Consider the following 14,169-nt stretch of genomic DNA (forward strand, 5'->3'; position numbering starts at 1 on the left):
TCAGCATGTGTGGATCGGGACAGGACAGGAAATGTAATTCCTTGTTGTGCAATATCTTCAGATACTAGTTAACAACCTTTCTCCCACTCTGTTCTCACAGTCAATTCTCTGTCCTAACAGGAGTGTTCATTACTGGGCGTGAACACTGACATGAAGATGAAAGGGTTAACTTAGGGGTTAAACGTGGTGAAAACAACAAGAGGAATTGACCAAAAGGCCAAGACACATAAACCCTCCGTGGCCATCAAACACGGTGATGATGATGATGATGATGATATTGTGCTAGCTAGCTAGTCCTCAATCCAGCATAAATATAGCCCAAACCTTTCTTACAGTGTGTCATGGAGGGATGAATTTCAAAACCTCAGAATGTGTTAAGCATTTACAGCTGATGTTAAAATAGCAAAGCATGTCCCCATCCCCTTTGCTTTGCATTCGCTATATATATATCCGTGATGCAGTTAAACTAGGTCCACAATGGTACTTTGGACGAAGTGAACCATAACAAAGCGCAAACGAATATCCAACAACTGATTTGTTTCAAAACTCCACAGTCTGTGTGTGATACACAAATGTGTAGAATATGTAGAATATACTTTGAAACCAAAAACCTATTTTATGATAAACATGCTTTACTCCAATAGTTGAAATCTACCGACAATACCATAGAAAAGCTACGTTATACAAACACTAACATCATAATCATGCATATGAATTACTGCATACTGAAAACACCAATAGGATTGTCACGATAGAAATGCAACCTGTGTGGATAGTTATGAAATCCAATAAGGTACGGTTCATATGACATCGGACCAAACGTTAATTTCTAGGGGAATATAAATACACACAGCTACTGAAATCCAAAGCCTTCCAAGCAAAGGATCCCTAGAGAAGGTAAGGAATGGATCTGGCATATCAGATGGTAATGACTAGTCTATTTTCTATTTTCTAATGACTAGTCTATTTTCTATTTTCTGATGACTAGTCAAACAGAAAATAGAATCCAAAAAAATAGAAGCACTTCAAACGATTCCATGAGAATTCTGGATTGTGAAGCAAAACTTGCTAACTTCACTATGAAATAGTTACGTTTCTGTTCCACTAACCTAGAGAAGCAATGAAGCAGGTTAACAGTCACCTTGATCATTACAAAACTGCTGTTCAAAATTAGTAGTTTCCTCTACACACAGGGTCAAAAGCTCATGCTATTCTCACTTATCTAGGATCGATTTCCATAAAAACGGACATATGGTTTGATGAATACTTGGAATGCCTTGGAGGTATTGAAGGTGGCAAATTTGGTTTCATGCTATCACTTCAAACACTGAAGCAAACCCAAGACAAAAACCACAAAGGAAAACCCCCATTGTTCATGATACAATAAAGTTCAGAGCTTTTTTAATTGCCGGGCGTTCCATCCCTTTCACTCCTAACACACCCAGGGACACTGTTCGGCCCATGTCCCCACTGACCTCATCCACCCCTTCTTTAAACCTGCCACCCTCAGCAGTGGGGCGAGGAGAGAGAAGGGGCTCTGTGCTAGCTGTCAGTCATGGCGGACTGCGTTTAAGTCTTTGTGATGCAAACACTTTGGAGATTGACAGAGAGCAGGAAGATTCAATCTCAAAGAGACATTCAATCTTAAAAGAAGGCTGAAGCCGAAAAGAATGCCTACAGGCCATGTGATATAAGTCTGCAGTAACGGGACACAACAACGTCAATGAGCATGAGGTTCAAATATTAAAAAAGAGGGTCTTACCTTTATCCTCAACTGTGAAGTAGAAGATATCACTTGTGGCATTGCTACCATCAAGCAGCACGTAGCAAATCTTCATTTCATCGATATCAGCTGATGACATGAAAGGGTGAATTGGAAATGTAAGGAGGAGAATCTCTACATTCTTTAGAACATCTGAGATGATTACTCCACTTTCTACTGAAGGTTACTTACAGCCCTCAGGCATCACTTTAGATTATGTCAAAGACAAAGGCATTACAATACTGATTCTGGAGTGTGAATACTGGTCTTTTTTAATTTTTTTAATTTTACCTTTATTTTACTAGGCAAGTCAGTTAGTCTTACTGATATTGTAAACATAATTTTCCCAAAGTACAGAACTTCAATCAATTTAAAATAAAATGAAAAAAAAGTAAATTTGTCAGATTTTAATTGTTTTGAATGTTTGTTCACTTTTTCCTCAATTGTGTTTTTAATTTGTATATATGTCATATTAAATGCTAGTCTTACCTTGTGTGAAGGCCTTGATGCTGTCATTGCCCAGGGCGGTGTTCATGATGAAGCCATGCTGTGGGGCCTCGGCCACGGAGTACTTGAGGACTTTGTGAGGACTGTCTCGATCCTCAGACTTCAGGGCCTTGCTGGTGATTAGGAAGCCAAGGTGGCCGCTATGCAGAACCCTTAGGGACGGGGCAGCCTTGTTGACCACGATCTGGGGGACCCCATTGTCAATAGTGCTGATGTGAATGGTCATCATCTGAGGCTTACGTGTCTCGTACACGGTATCAGGGAATACATAGAAGTCGTTGTGTGTGCCGTCGGTGACGGTGAACGAGAAGCTATCCTCGTTGGACTCGGTGCCATCATGCTTGTAGGTGATGAGGTTCTCGCTCAGGTCCTGCTTGGTGAAGGTGTTGATTGGCTGGGTGCCGTTGAACAGCAACTGGCCATGAACCGGCACCTGGGTGACCACAAAGCGCAGCAGGTTGTCTGGGGTGTCACGGTCCTCCACCGTCAACTCGAATGGGGTGATGAGCTTGTTTTCGCCCTCTCCCAACAGCAGCTTATGGACGCTCAGGACAGGTTTCTTGTTGTCCACGTCCGTGATGGACACTCTGAAGGTGCGGAAGACCGGGTTGTAGCCGTCCGTCACCTCGAACTCAAAGCTATCCATCTTCATTTCATCGTCTGAGGTGTGGATGTAGTAGATCTTGTTGCCGGCCAGCTGCAGCTGGGTGAAGGTGGAGATGGGCACACCTGGGAGGTCAGTGCATTCAAGGTGGCCTCTGCTAGGGGCACGTGTGATGCTAAAGCTGAGGAACTCATCTGGGCTGTTGATGTCAGTGGTGCTGAGCAAGTCAGTGGTGAGAGTCACTTTGCCCCCTTCTTTTAGGGTCACGCCTTTGTTGATGACATCGGGGAAAACCATGTCGATGCTTCCGATGTTGATGTAGAAGTATCGGTCGATAAGGGGGTTAATGCCATCGGTAACGTCGAACTTAAGCAGGTCACGTACACCCTCCTGGCCCGTATGCACATACTGGATCAGGTTTTTGTCGACTTCGTCTTGGGTGAAGTTCATGTCGAGGGTGATGTTGCCCACAACGTGTCCGAACTTGGTGATACGCTGGAGATAGCCTTGGCTTGGGCCGTAGCGCACAACGTAGATGAGCTCTTTGTCTTCCGAGTCCAGATCAGTAGCCTTCATGACCCTGTTGTTGATTATTTTTGTTTCTCCGATCTCAACCTCCAGTCCATCATTGATGGCCATTCTCGGTGTCTCGTCATCGACAGGAATCACCATGATGAGAATCTTCTTCTCCACTGTGTGTTTCCCGTCTGTGAGCCTAACTTCGAAACTGTCTTCTTTGGTCTCTGAGTCGTCATGTTCGTAGATGATGTTGGAGGCCTCATTGATCTGTTCCAAGGAGAACCTGACAACAGTGACTGTGCCCGTTGTAAGCTGCTGAACTATCTTGCCATGCTTGGGGTTCTTTATGATCTCAAACTCCAGTTCATCCCCTGGAATGTCTGCATCGGCCGCATTCAGGATGGGTGTGTCGATGACCAGACTCATGCCCTCCATCACGACAAACTCACGGATAAAGATCTCTGGTTTCTCATCATTGGCAGGGATGATGACGATGGGGAAAAAGTGGCGATCAGAGAAGTTGATGCCGTCGGAGCAACGGAAGGTGAACCTGTCTTCCACAGGCTCCACACCTTTGTGGATGCTCTGGACATAGTAGATATGACCGAGGAAGACATCTTTGAAGCTGAAGGCGGTGATGGCGTTGCCTGCTCTGGACTTCTCAGAACCTGAAGCTGGGGAGATATTCTCCACGTACCCGGATGTTGATTGGACAATAACGGTGCACAGGATGTCATTGTTGTCTGTGTCCATATCCTCAGTCATAACGTGATCCAGAGTAATGACGTTCTTCTCCCCTTCTATCACCACAAACTGCTCCCCGACGCTGACAATGGGTGGGATGCTGTCGACAGGCAGGATGGTGACGAGCACCCGGACTCCTTGGACCTTGTTTCCCCCGACGACCCATTCATCGGACATGTCGGAGATGGTGAGGTTGAAGGAGTCATGCTCTTTGAAGGAGCCGATCTCACCACTAGTGTGGGCATACATCACCACGCCGTTGATGATGTCCTGTTGGGTGAACCTCTCGGCGCGGGCACCGCTCACCAGGATCTCACCGAGCCTGGGGGGCTCCTCAACGATGAAGGTCAACATGAGGTCGTCGGTGTCTTCGTCACGGCCCTGGATGACGTTGCTGGTAATTTCAGTTGCCCCATTCTCCAGGACATCGATGGATGCCCCTAGAAGGCCAGCAGGGAGCATGATGGTGGGGGTCTTGTCATCAACTGGGTTAATGGAGATCTTGATGATGATTGGTACCTCATGGAAGCCGTCGCTGACGTCACACTTGATAACGTCACTGAGGCTTTCCTCCCCGCCATGGATGTAGGCAATATGGCCATTTTCGATGTCCTCCAGGACAAATGTCTCACTGTTCGACATATCGATCCCTAAATACTGCAACTGCCCATAGCGAGGAATCTGGGTCACAGTGAATAGAATATTTTCATATTCTGTGTCCTGGTCGGTGGCATCGAGCTCCTTCTTAGTGATGATGTACGTGCTTCTCTCCTGGCAAGTGAAACCAGTGTTGGTGATAAAGGGAGGTTTGTTGTCAACGGGCTGTAAGAAAATAGTGAATAGTCCATCTACTGTATTCCCAGCAGTATCCTCCACAATGAATGTGAACTGAAGGACTTTTGGAGTGATGCCCAGTTCCTGGTCTGGGGGCTTGTAGGCCACTTTGTGGTGGTTGACCTGCGCCTGCGTGAACTCACTGATCACAGAGTCGGGACTGTCAGTCAGAACAATGTCACCCAGGGGGGCCGGGTTGTTCTCATCTGTGTCAGTGGGGGACTTGGTGACGGTATATTTCAGATCCCTGTCATCCGAGTCCAAATCTGTGTAACGCAAAAACGTCTTCTTGAAGTGAGTCAGCTCATACTCTTGCACTGTCATGTGAAGCGTGGTCCCTGGGTAGATCTCTGGTGGGAGGTCATCCACCGGGTGGATTTTAATGGTGAAGGTATGCTCACCGGACTGGTTTGGTGGGTTATTGTCATCTTGGACGCGGAACACAAACTGATCCATCACAGTGGTGGTGCTGTGAGGCCCAATGTGGCGGTAGAAGAGCTTCCCATCTAGAATGTCCTGCTGGAAACATTCGGTCACCACCTGTTCAAACATCTCATCTGTCTCACTGAACTTCCAGAGAGAGGGGTTAGAGGGAGGCTCCACTTGTCTGAGGATAAGCTCCCCTACAGTGGAGTATGGGGCCTCAAGGATGAATTTAATGGTAGAATCCTCTGAGTCTATGTCTGTGGCGCTCAGAATGAAGGGGGAAATCTGCATGATTTCATTCTTGAAAAGCACCAGGCCGGTGTTTGCATTGATAATAGGGGGTTCATCGTCAGTGGGGGCTATAGTGATAGGGAACAAAAACTCGACCTCATTGCTGCCATCAGTCATTCTAAAAATGATGTTGTCGCTGTAGGTGTCGCTGCCGTCGTGCTGGTAAACCACGATGCCGGCATCTAAATCGGCCGGTGTGAAGAATTTCCTGCGCGCGCCGAGCACCGTCAGCTCGCCGTGCTTCAAGCCGTCCACCACTGTGATTTTCACATTGTCCAGGTTATCTTCATCACTGATCTCTAAGTTGTGAGAGCTGGAGAGAGTTCTGGACTGGCCCTCAAACAAAAGCTGCCCTATGTTCTTGGTTGCTACGGGAGCAAGAGTATTCATAGGCTTCACCACAATCATAAAGGCAAACGTATCAGAGACGGCGCCCTCTGTATCTACAATTTCAAACTCGAGCTGGAAAATCCTCTCTACTTCTGAATCCTCGGATGGAGGCTTATAGGCTATCTTCAAATCTTTAATGTCTCTCTGGTAGAACGAGGTGATGGGGAGGTTCTGATCATCTGTACTGATGATGTAGCCTTGCTGATGGTCCAGGGGGGACGTAATGTTAAATATTAAGTCATCTGGATCAGATTCAACATCCTCGGCAGCCAACATATCACTGGTGATAGCTGTCATCACAAACTGATCAATCTCCATCATCATCATAGAAACAAAACTAGGCTTAGGAGGGGTGTTCTCTGTACCCTCTCTGATTCTAACCATGATCTGGAAATGCTCCTGCATAATGGTGTTTCCCTCATTATCCTGCAGCTCTACCAACATGGGGATATAATCTCTGTTAGGAGAGTTGGTGGTGGATGTGTGCTTGTAGCGAATGCCTTGCTTAAGAAACTCATCACAGTCCATCATCTGGCCATTAGTGGAATTATTTAAAAGGGTGCCATACCTGGGGAGACCGCCGGCGCCGACCAGCGTGGCGACCTTGCACTGAGTGACACCATCCTCAAAGGAAAAGTCCAGGCCCTTTTTGTCGATGGGGTTGCTGTTGCCGTTGAGCTTGTCCACAGCCAGGGGCATGTTCCTGGTGAGGACCTCCAGCTGCTGGAAGACCACCTCCACCTCCAGCATGAAGGGGATGACCACCGTGTCCGTCTGGGAGTCGTAGCGTAGCTGCAGCTTCACCCTGTCTTTACTGGGGCTCCGGGAACCAAAATGAGTGTATTTCACCTCATCACCGCCAAACGCACAGGGAACTTCTTAGGGCTAAGCATTCCGGGTTTTTGGGCCAGTGGGTCATTCTCCAGGACCGTGATGGAGCAACGGTCTCCGGGCTGCACCTCAGTCACCAGGTCATTGACAGCGTCCAGGTACACAGACTTCCCGAAGGGAACACGGAGGCCATTGTTGGCCACAATGATGCTGTCAGCATGATGTCCTTGTCGTTGTCGGTAAAGGAAAGCCGAATCAAATTGGTGGGGCTCCGCGTCCACAGAGGAAAAGCAAAAGACAAGAGTGAAAAGCACAAAGAGGCATCTCAACAAACGTGCCTGCCCTTTACAAAGTCCTGTCCTTTGCAGACAACCAGCCATGTCCACTGCCAGTTGCCCTGCCACTTTGTATAACTCAGCAGAAATAAATGTCCTTCAAATCAAATCTCTCCAGAGAAGAAAAAAGATGAGAAAAAGTAAACCCCACTCTGGCAGTTGAAAAGTTGAAGCTTGGGTCTCTGGTTCTCTCTCTCTCTGCTCCCTCTTTCTCTCTCTCTGTCCACTCACACTCACACAGGAAAAGTGTAGTTGATCTTATGGTGCAGGTAATACTGAAGCAGGAGACAGTGACAGCGCCCCCAGACTCCTCCCTCTGACAACACGGAGAGAATGCCTCCCGCCCCCAACAGCTAATTTAAGAAAACACATTGGACAGCCCCTCCAGTACCCTTGCCTATTCCCCCCCCCTTGCCTATCCCCTCCCTCCCCCCCTTGCCTCTCTTCCCCCTCTGCCTATCCCCTTCCTCCCGCTCTCTTCCCCCCCTGCCTATCCCCTCCCAGCTTCCCTCCTCCTCTTTTCCCCCCCCAGCCTTCCCTGTCTCAGCCCCCATCCTCCTCTGCCCCCAACAAACTACCTAACCCCCCCCTCCAAAAGAAACCTAAATCATCAGTTGAAGATCTCCAAAAATTCTGTGTCCAGGTTTTCAAGACAACACATGCAGAATTGGCTTTAATGTGTGTCAGGACCCAAAGTGGGCCCTGGGCATGTATGTGAGAGAAGGGTTATGAAAATAATCACACACTATTTCTTCTTAATTTGGGTTGATGAAGGACGATTTTGGTCACGGGAGGAACATCAAGTTCTCATTTGGGTCTCGAGCTGAAAAAGTTTAAGAACCCCTGGTCTAAACACATTGATAATAGACCTTACATAAAGACACAGTTTGGTTAATGCATATGTATTTTGAATGAGTCTTAGATTGAGGATGTGATGATTTTGTAGAGTATTACGTTAAATGTTTCAGATTCAAACACCAGTGCTGATTTAGAGGTTTGCTTTCATTGTGCATTAAGCATGATCAAACATTGAACAGGAGCGTTTGAAGTGCAAGGCAATGACACTGTGGAACACTGACGATAGTGCCCTCTATTGGGTCACCTGGTGCAGGATACACGAGCTACAGTTATTGAACTACATTCCAACCAAAATAGAAAACCCTAAAAAATCCCATTTAGTCAGTTAACATGATCAGTTAAATATGAAATGAAAAAAACTAAGTAATAAGAGTTTTAAAATATCACATACATAAAGTTTTCCTCAGAGTATTTTCATGGTCAGATATTATGAGGTATAGGTAGGCAGGTAACCTGCCCCATTAGTTTCGGAGACACTTTGAAGTCAACTCGGTGCTCTGATAGGCTATATCATCAGCGATCGCCATGGTAATTTCACATTGTGCTTCACATGAACAGTGGGGTCTTTCAGAAGGGCCAGGTCCAATGCTAATGAACCATGACATCTCTCTTATCATACGGTGGCCTGACAGACAGGCTACCAGAGAATACCCAAAGCCAAGGTCAGTAATGTAATGTCCTCTTCCTCCCCTCCACTCTATTCCTGTGTTCAGGGGCCCTGGTGTGTCATCATACCACAACCCCTCACACCTTGGGGTTAACAAGCTTCTATTCTATTTTTTGCTGCATGGGATGATATTTGATAAGGTTTAGAATATCATCATACAAAGCATTGATGTTTAATGCAGCAGAAAACACTACATAACATATGCACAAGGAAAACGTTGAAGTGTTGTTCCCAAGACATCCTATACAGTCAGAAAGACTTTCCACGTTACATTGTTTTATCCCTCATCAATATACACACAACACCCCACAATGACAAAGCAAAAACAGGTTTTTGCAAATGTATATATAAAAAAATAAGAATAATATTACATTTACATAAGTATTCAGACCCTTTATTCAGTACTTTGTTGAAGCACCTTTGGTAACGATTACAGCATCGAGTCTTCTTGGGTATGACGCTACAAATCAATCAAATAAAAAGTTATTAGTCACATGCGCCGAATACAACAGGTGTAGGTAGACCTTACAGGGAAATGCTTACTTATGAGCCCCTAACCAACAATGCAGTTTAAAAAAATACAGATAAGAAATAAAAGTAACAAGTAATTAAAGAGCAGTGGTAAAATAACAATAGTGTGAATATATACAGGGGGGTGCCGGTACAGAGTCAATGTGCGGGGTCACCGGTTAGTTGAGGTAATATGTACATGTAGGTAGAGTTATTAAAGTGACTATGCATAGATGATAACAGAGAGTAGCAGCAGTGTAAAAGAGGGGGAAAGGGGGGACCTAGGCACACCTGTATTTGGGGAGTTTCTCCATTCTACTCTGCAGATCCTCTCAAGCTCTGTCAAGTTGGATGGGGAGCTTCGCTGCACAGCTATTTTCAGGTCTCCCCAGAGATGTTCGATTGGGTTCAAGTTCGGGCTCTGGCTCTGGCTGGGGCATTCAAGGACATTCAGAGACTTGTCCCGAAGCCATTCCTGCGTTGTCTTGGCTGTGTGCTTCGGGTCGTGTTACTGTTGGAAGGTGAACCTTAACCCTAGTTTGAGGTCATGAGCACTCTGTAGCAGGTTTTGTTTTTATGAAGGACCTCTCTGTACTTTGCTCCGTTCATCTTTCCCTCAATCCTGACTAGTCTCCCAGTAGCTCCCACTGATAAACATCCCTACAGCATGATGCTGCCACCACCATGCTTCACCGTAGGGATGGTGCCAGGTTTCCTCCAGACTTGGAGTGGCTTCCGTCTGGCCACTCTACCATAAAGGCCTGATTGGTACAGTGCTGCAGAGATGGTTGTCCTTCTGGAAGGTTCTCCCATCTCCACAGAGGAACTCTGGAGCGACCTTCTACCCCGATTGCTCAGTTTGGCCCGGTGGCCAGCTCTAGGAAGAGTATTGGTGGTTCCAAACTTCTTCCGTATAAGAATGATGGCCACTGTGTTCTTGGGGACCTTCAATGCTGCAGACATGTTTTGGTACCCTTCCCCAAGACATGTGCCTCGACACAATCCTGTCTCGGCGCTCTACGGACAATTCCTTCGAACTCATGGCTTGGTTTTTGCTCTGACATGCACTGTCAACTGTGGTACCTTATATAAACAGGTGTGTGCCTTTCCAAATCATGTCCAATCAATTGAATTTACCCCAGGTGGACTCCAATTAAGTTTTAGAAACATCTCAGGGATGTTCAATGGAAACAGGATGCACCTGAGCTCAATTTCGAGTTTCATTTTTTTAATAGATTTGCTAAAAAAAATCGAAATACCTGTTTTCGCTATTGTGTGTAGATTGATGAGGAAAAACATTTATTTAATCCATTTTAGAATAAGTTTGTAATGTAACAAAATATTGAGTAAAGGAAGGAGTCGGAATACTTTCTGAATGCACTGAATGTAGTCCTCCATATGACCCCTGTGGAATATAAAATGAACTAAGGGAGAGGATTTTATTGGTAACTTGAGCCATGTTTTAACATGATCCTTCATCCCTGGGAAATAGACATGGACAACAGTAGAGATTGGAGGATCAGTTTACAAAATGGATGTTCAGCCTCTTAGTCCACTCAAACAGTACGCATTGACCTAACTCAACATCAACGCTCGCTTGAACAAAATACATTTTCAAATGCAACTGTCAACAGCAAAACAAAATGGCACCAGGTATACAGGCCTACAGGGCAAATATTGAACGGCGCAATAAGTTAAACAATGTGACATGTGTGACCTGGTCATGTGGCGGTTTATGATCTGTTCACGGGGTTGGTGCCCTTTAGGGTCAGGTCTCTGGGACACCCCGGCACCAAACTCCTCTCGGTCACACACTGAGAACCACCCAGCACCTGGCATCAGCTGGCCTAGCGGGATAGGTGGGGTGACAGTGACCCTGGGACACTGTCCTCAACCCCCAACAAACCCCTTCCTTTAATGACACTAGACTAGAAACAGCTTATATTACAATCAGACAGATACAGTAAGCAAAAAGCCATTTCAATCAATCAGTCAATCAATCTATAAATTACAATAACCAATCCTAGACCCCAAAGTCCAAGCAGAAGCTAAACCAAAGTGTCCAGGAAAAACTCCCAAGTATGAAGAACCCTAGAGAGGAACCAGGCTTTCCATATGTGTATGAGTAAATATCATATTTATGATTCTTGTCATAATTGTTTATAGCTAGGCTATATTACTGATGATTGGAAGTGACCTGCAGAATTCGATAGACCACGTCTCTACTGTAGTTAAAAAAGCACTGGATGACCTTTCCTATAAATGATTAGTAGAACGTCCAAATATATCCTTTGCGGTGGGCTGTCACCGGCATCAGATTTAAAGCCATGCAATGATGGAAACCCCCCTCCGAGGCCCATCCTCCCTGGATATGGAGAGATGGAGAGGAGTTGATCTCATCTCATGACGCGACACATGATCTAGGCATCTACGCCAGCAACCAGATCTTCAGCATTCTCACGTCAATGTCTTAGATTTTTTATGATTATTATATTTTTCATCTAAACTACGATTGGACGACAGTAAGCACCAGGGTTCGCTGGGTTCTCATGATGGTGGGTCACGATGACACAATATGACACAGAGAGACGTGTTGCGGTCCGATCGGGGATCCAGGGAGAATGTGAGAATGCACCCTCGGTATGGCGCGGCGCAAGGTCACGTTAAGATAAATATACTTAGTGACCTTTTATAGAGTAACGTGTATGATAGCTATTAAGCTATAATCATGGTGACGTTGGTCCACAGTTTCAATATTAAAAAATACAAGTCTTCTATACTTCTTTCTCTTTTATCATGATTACCAAGTATAGTCAAGGAGAATAAGGAATTATTATTGCAGAAACCCAAACTTACTGTTCTAGAAATGTAAGTGTAGCAATAATTTCTCATTCATTCAATCAACCACAGCTGGTACAAATGAAATACAGTTTCAAGTGATTCATATGGCTGTTCTGTCACTGAATCACTTTCTGGTGAAATGGACTCAATCTATAAATCTATTTAATACGGATAGGATGCACTGGACATAAATCTTCTGTACATTTTTATAATGTATTTTTTACCTTTATTTAACAAGGCAAGTCAGTTGAGAACAAATTCTTATTCATAATGACGGCCTACCCTGGCCGAACCCTCCACTAACCCACAAGACGCTGGGTCAATTGTTCGCCGCCCTATGGGACTCCCGATCATGGCCGGTTGTGCTACAGCCCGGGATCAAGCCCGGGTCTGTGGTGACGCCTGTAGCATTGCGATACAGTGTCTTAGAACTCTGCGCCACTCGGTCCCCCCCGGGATGAGATTTTTATAAGGGGGCCCATTGAACAACGCATGGGTGGGTGAACTCTGGGTGAGCTGCTGAACTTATACCTTAAATAACGCAGATAAAAATAAAAGGCTGTACTGTTTCTGGAGATGCCGCGTTTCGGACAACACTGCATGGCACTTAGCAACCTCCTCCCGTGACAAACGCCCCTTAACGTGTGCCGAATACCCAGCATGGCATGCATTCTGCATCTGGTCCTTTCATTACATCTCCTAAATAAGTACTGCATTACCTCCGCTCGTCTGGACAGTTATAGGAATGGAACGGTGGGTGTGTCCGAATGGTGTAACTATAGAAACAAACAAACCAAGCTTTTTATATAACTCTATAACCCCAATGGTAATTTACTTTATTTCTACGGTTTAAGAAAGTATTTCAGTTTCGCACCAAGCAGGATAGGGTTTCCTCTCTAGTTGTCATCCAACCCAGGCAGTACTGTAGTTCATTATGGACCATTAGATTGTTCCAGGGGTTAAATGCTAAGTAGAAATGCTAGCAGTGACTGCCAAAAGAGTTGTGCTGAGTGTGTGCTGCCTGTGGATGCTGCTAATAAGGGTCGTTAGCCTAGGATTAGCCTAGCATTAGCACAAGCCTAGCATTAGCCTAGAGATAGCATTAGCCATAGCTGTTGAGTCACAGTACAGTAACAGTATATAACACATGGCATAGTGCTGACTGACTCATTAGCTTGACTGTACTGTATCAATGGCCTAGTTGTGTGAGGTTTACCTTCTCTGTTCCCTTGGAGCCATGCTCTTAATGATGGCCTTTGGTAAACAGAGAGAGGTTGGGCAGGGGCCAGGGCATTCAGCTCCTGCTGCTGCCAGGGCTCACTTCACCATCCTGGGGACAGGCACACGATGACAGACCCTTAATGACCCATGATGGATGGAGAACAAAGCCGAAGTGTATTCTCAAATCCCCCTCTTTCCTCCCCTACTGTCTATGTCATGCTTGACTTTTGCAGCAGTTGTTCGTTCCACTAAGGTGAAGTCAAATTGAGGTCCAGGCAGAAGCTTACATGACTCATGCTTTCCGGTAATGTATATTTTCCCCATCTTCCAAATTTGAATTATTGCCATAGCCTTGTTCTGTCCAATGTTCTCTATATAGTATATATATAGTACCTATATAGTACTCTAAATACCCCAATTCATGTTGTTAAGATCCAAAGAATACAAGATACTAATCACTGACACCATTCAAGCAATGAGGGTTCGGAACTTTAAAGCCAATTATCTCAGAATCATCTTTTTGCAGATATAAACTTAAAGGGGATTTCTTACTTTAAACTCGGACAAAACAGAGATGCTAGTTCTAGGTCCCAAGAAACACAGAGATCTTCTGTTGGTTCTGACAATTAATCTTGACGGTTGTACAGTCGTCTCAAATAAAACTGTGAAGGACCTCGGCGTTACTCTTGAACCCTGATCTCTGTTTTGACGAACATAATCAAGAATATTTCAAGGACAGCTTTTTTTTTAAAAATCTCCGTAACACTGAAAGAAATCAGAAACTTTCTGTCAAAAGATTATGCAGAAACATGTATCCATGCTTTTATCA

At 45.2% G+C, this 14,169-nt stretch overlaps 1 pseudogene; it reads right to left on the reverse strand.

Moving 5' to 3' along the window:
* LOC112234749 overlaps positions 1–7,474 on the reverse strand; it is a 53,624-nt pseudogene extending 46,150 nt beyond the window's left edge.
* Between the last annotated feature and the right edge of the window lie 6,695 nt (positions 7,475–14,169).

The sequence above is a fragment of the Oncorhynchus tshawytscha genome, linkage group LG11, assembly GCF_018296145.1.
Source record: "Oncorhynchus tshawytscha isolate Ot180627B linkage group LG11, Otsh_v2.0, whole genome shotgun sequence".
NCBI lineage: Eukaryota > Metazoa > Chordata > Actinopteri > Salmoniformes > Salmonidae > Oncorhynchus > Oncorhynchus tshawytscha.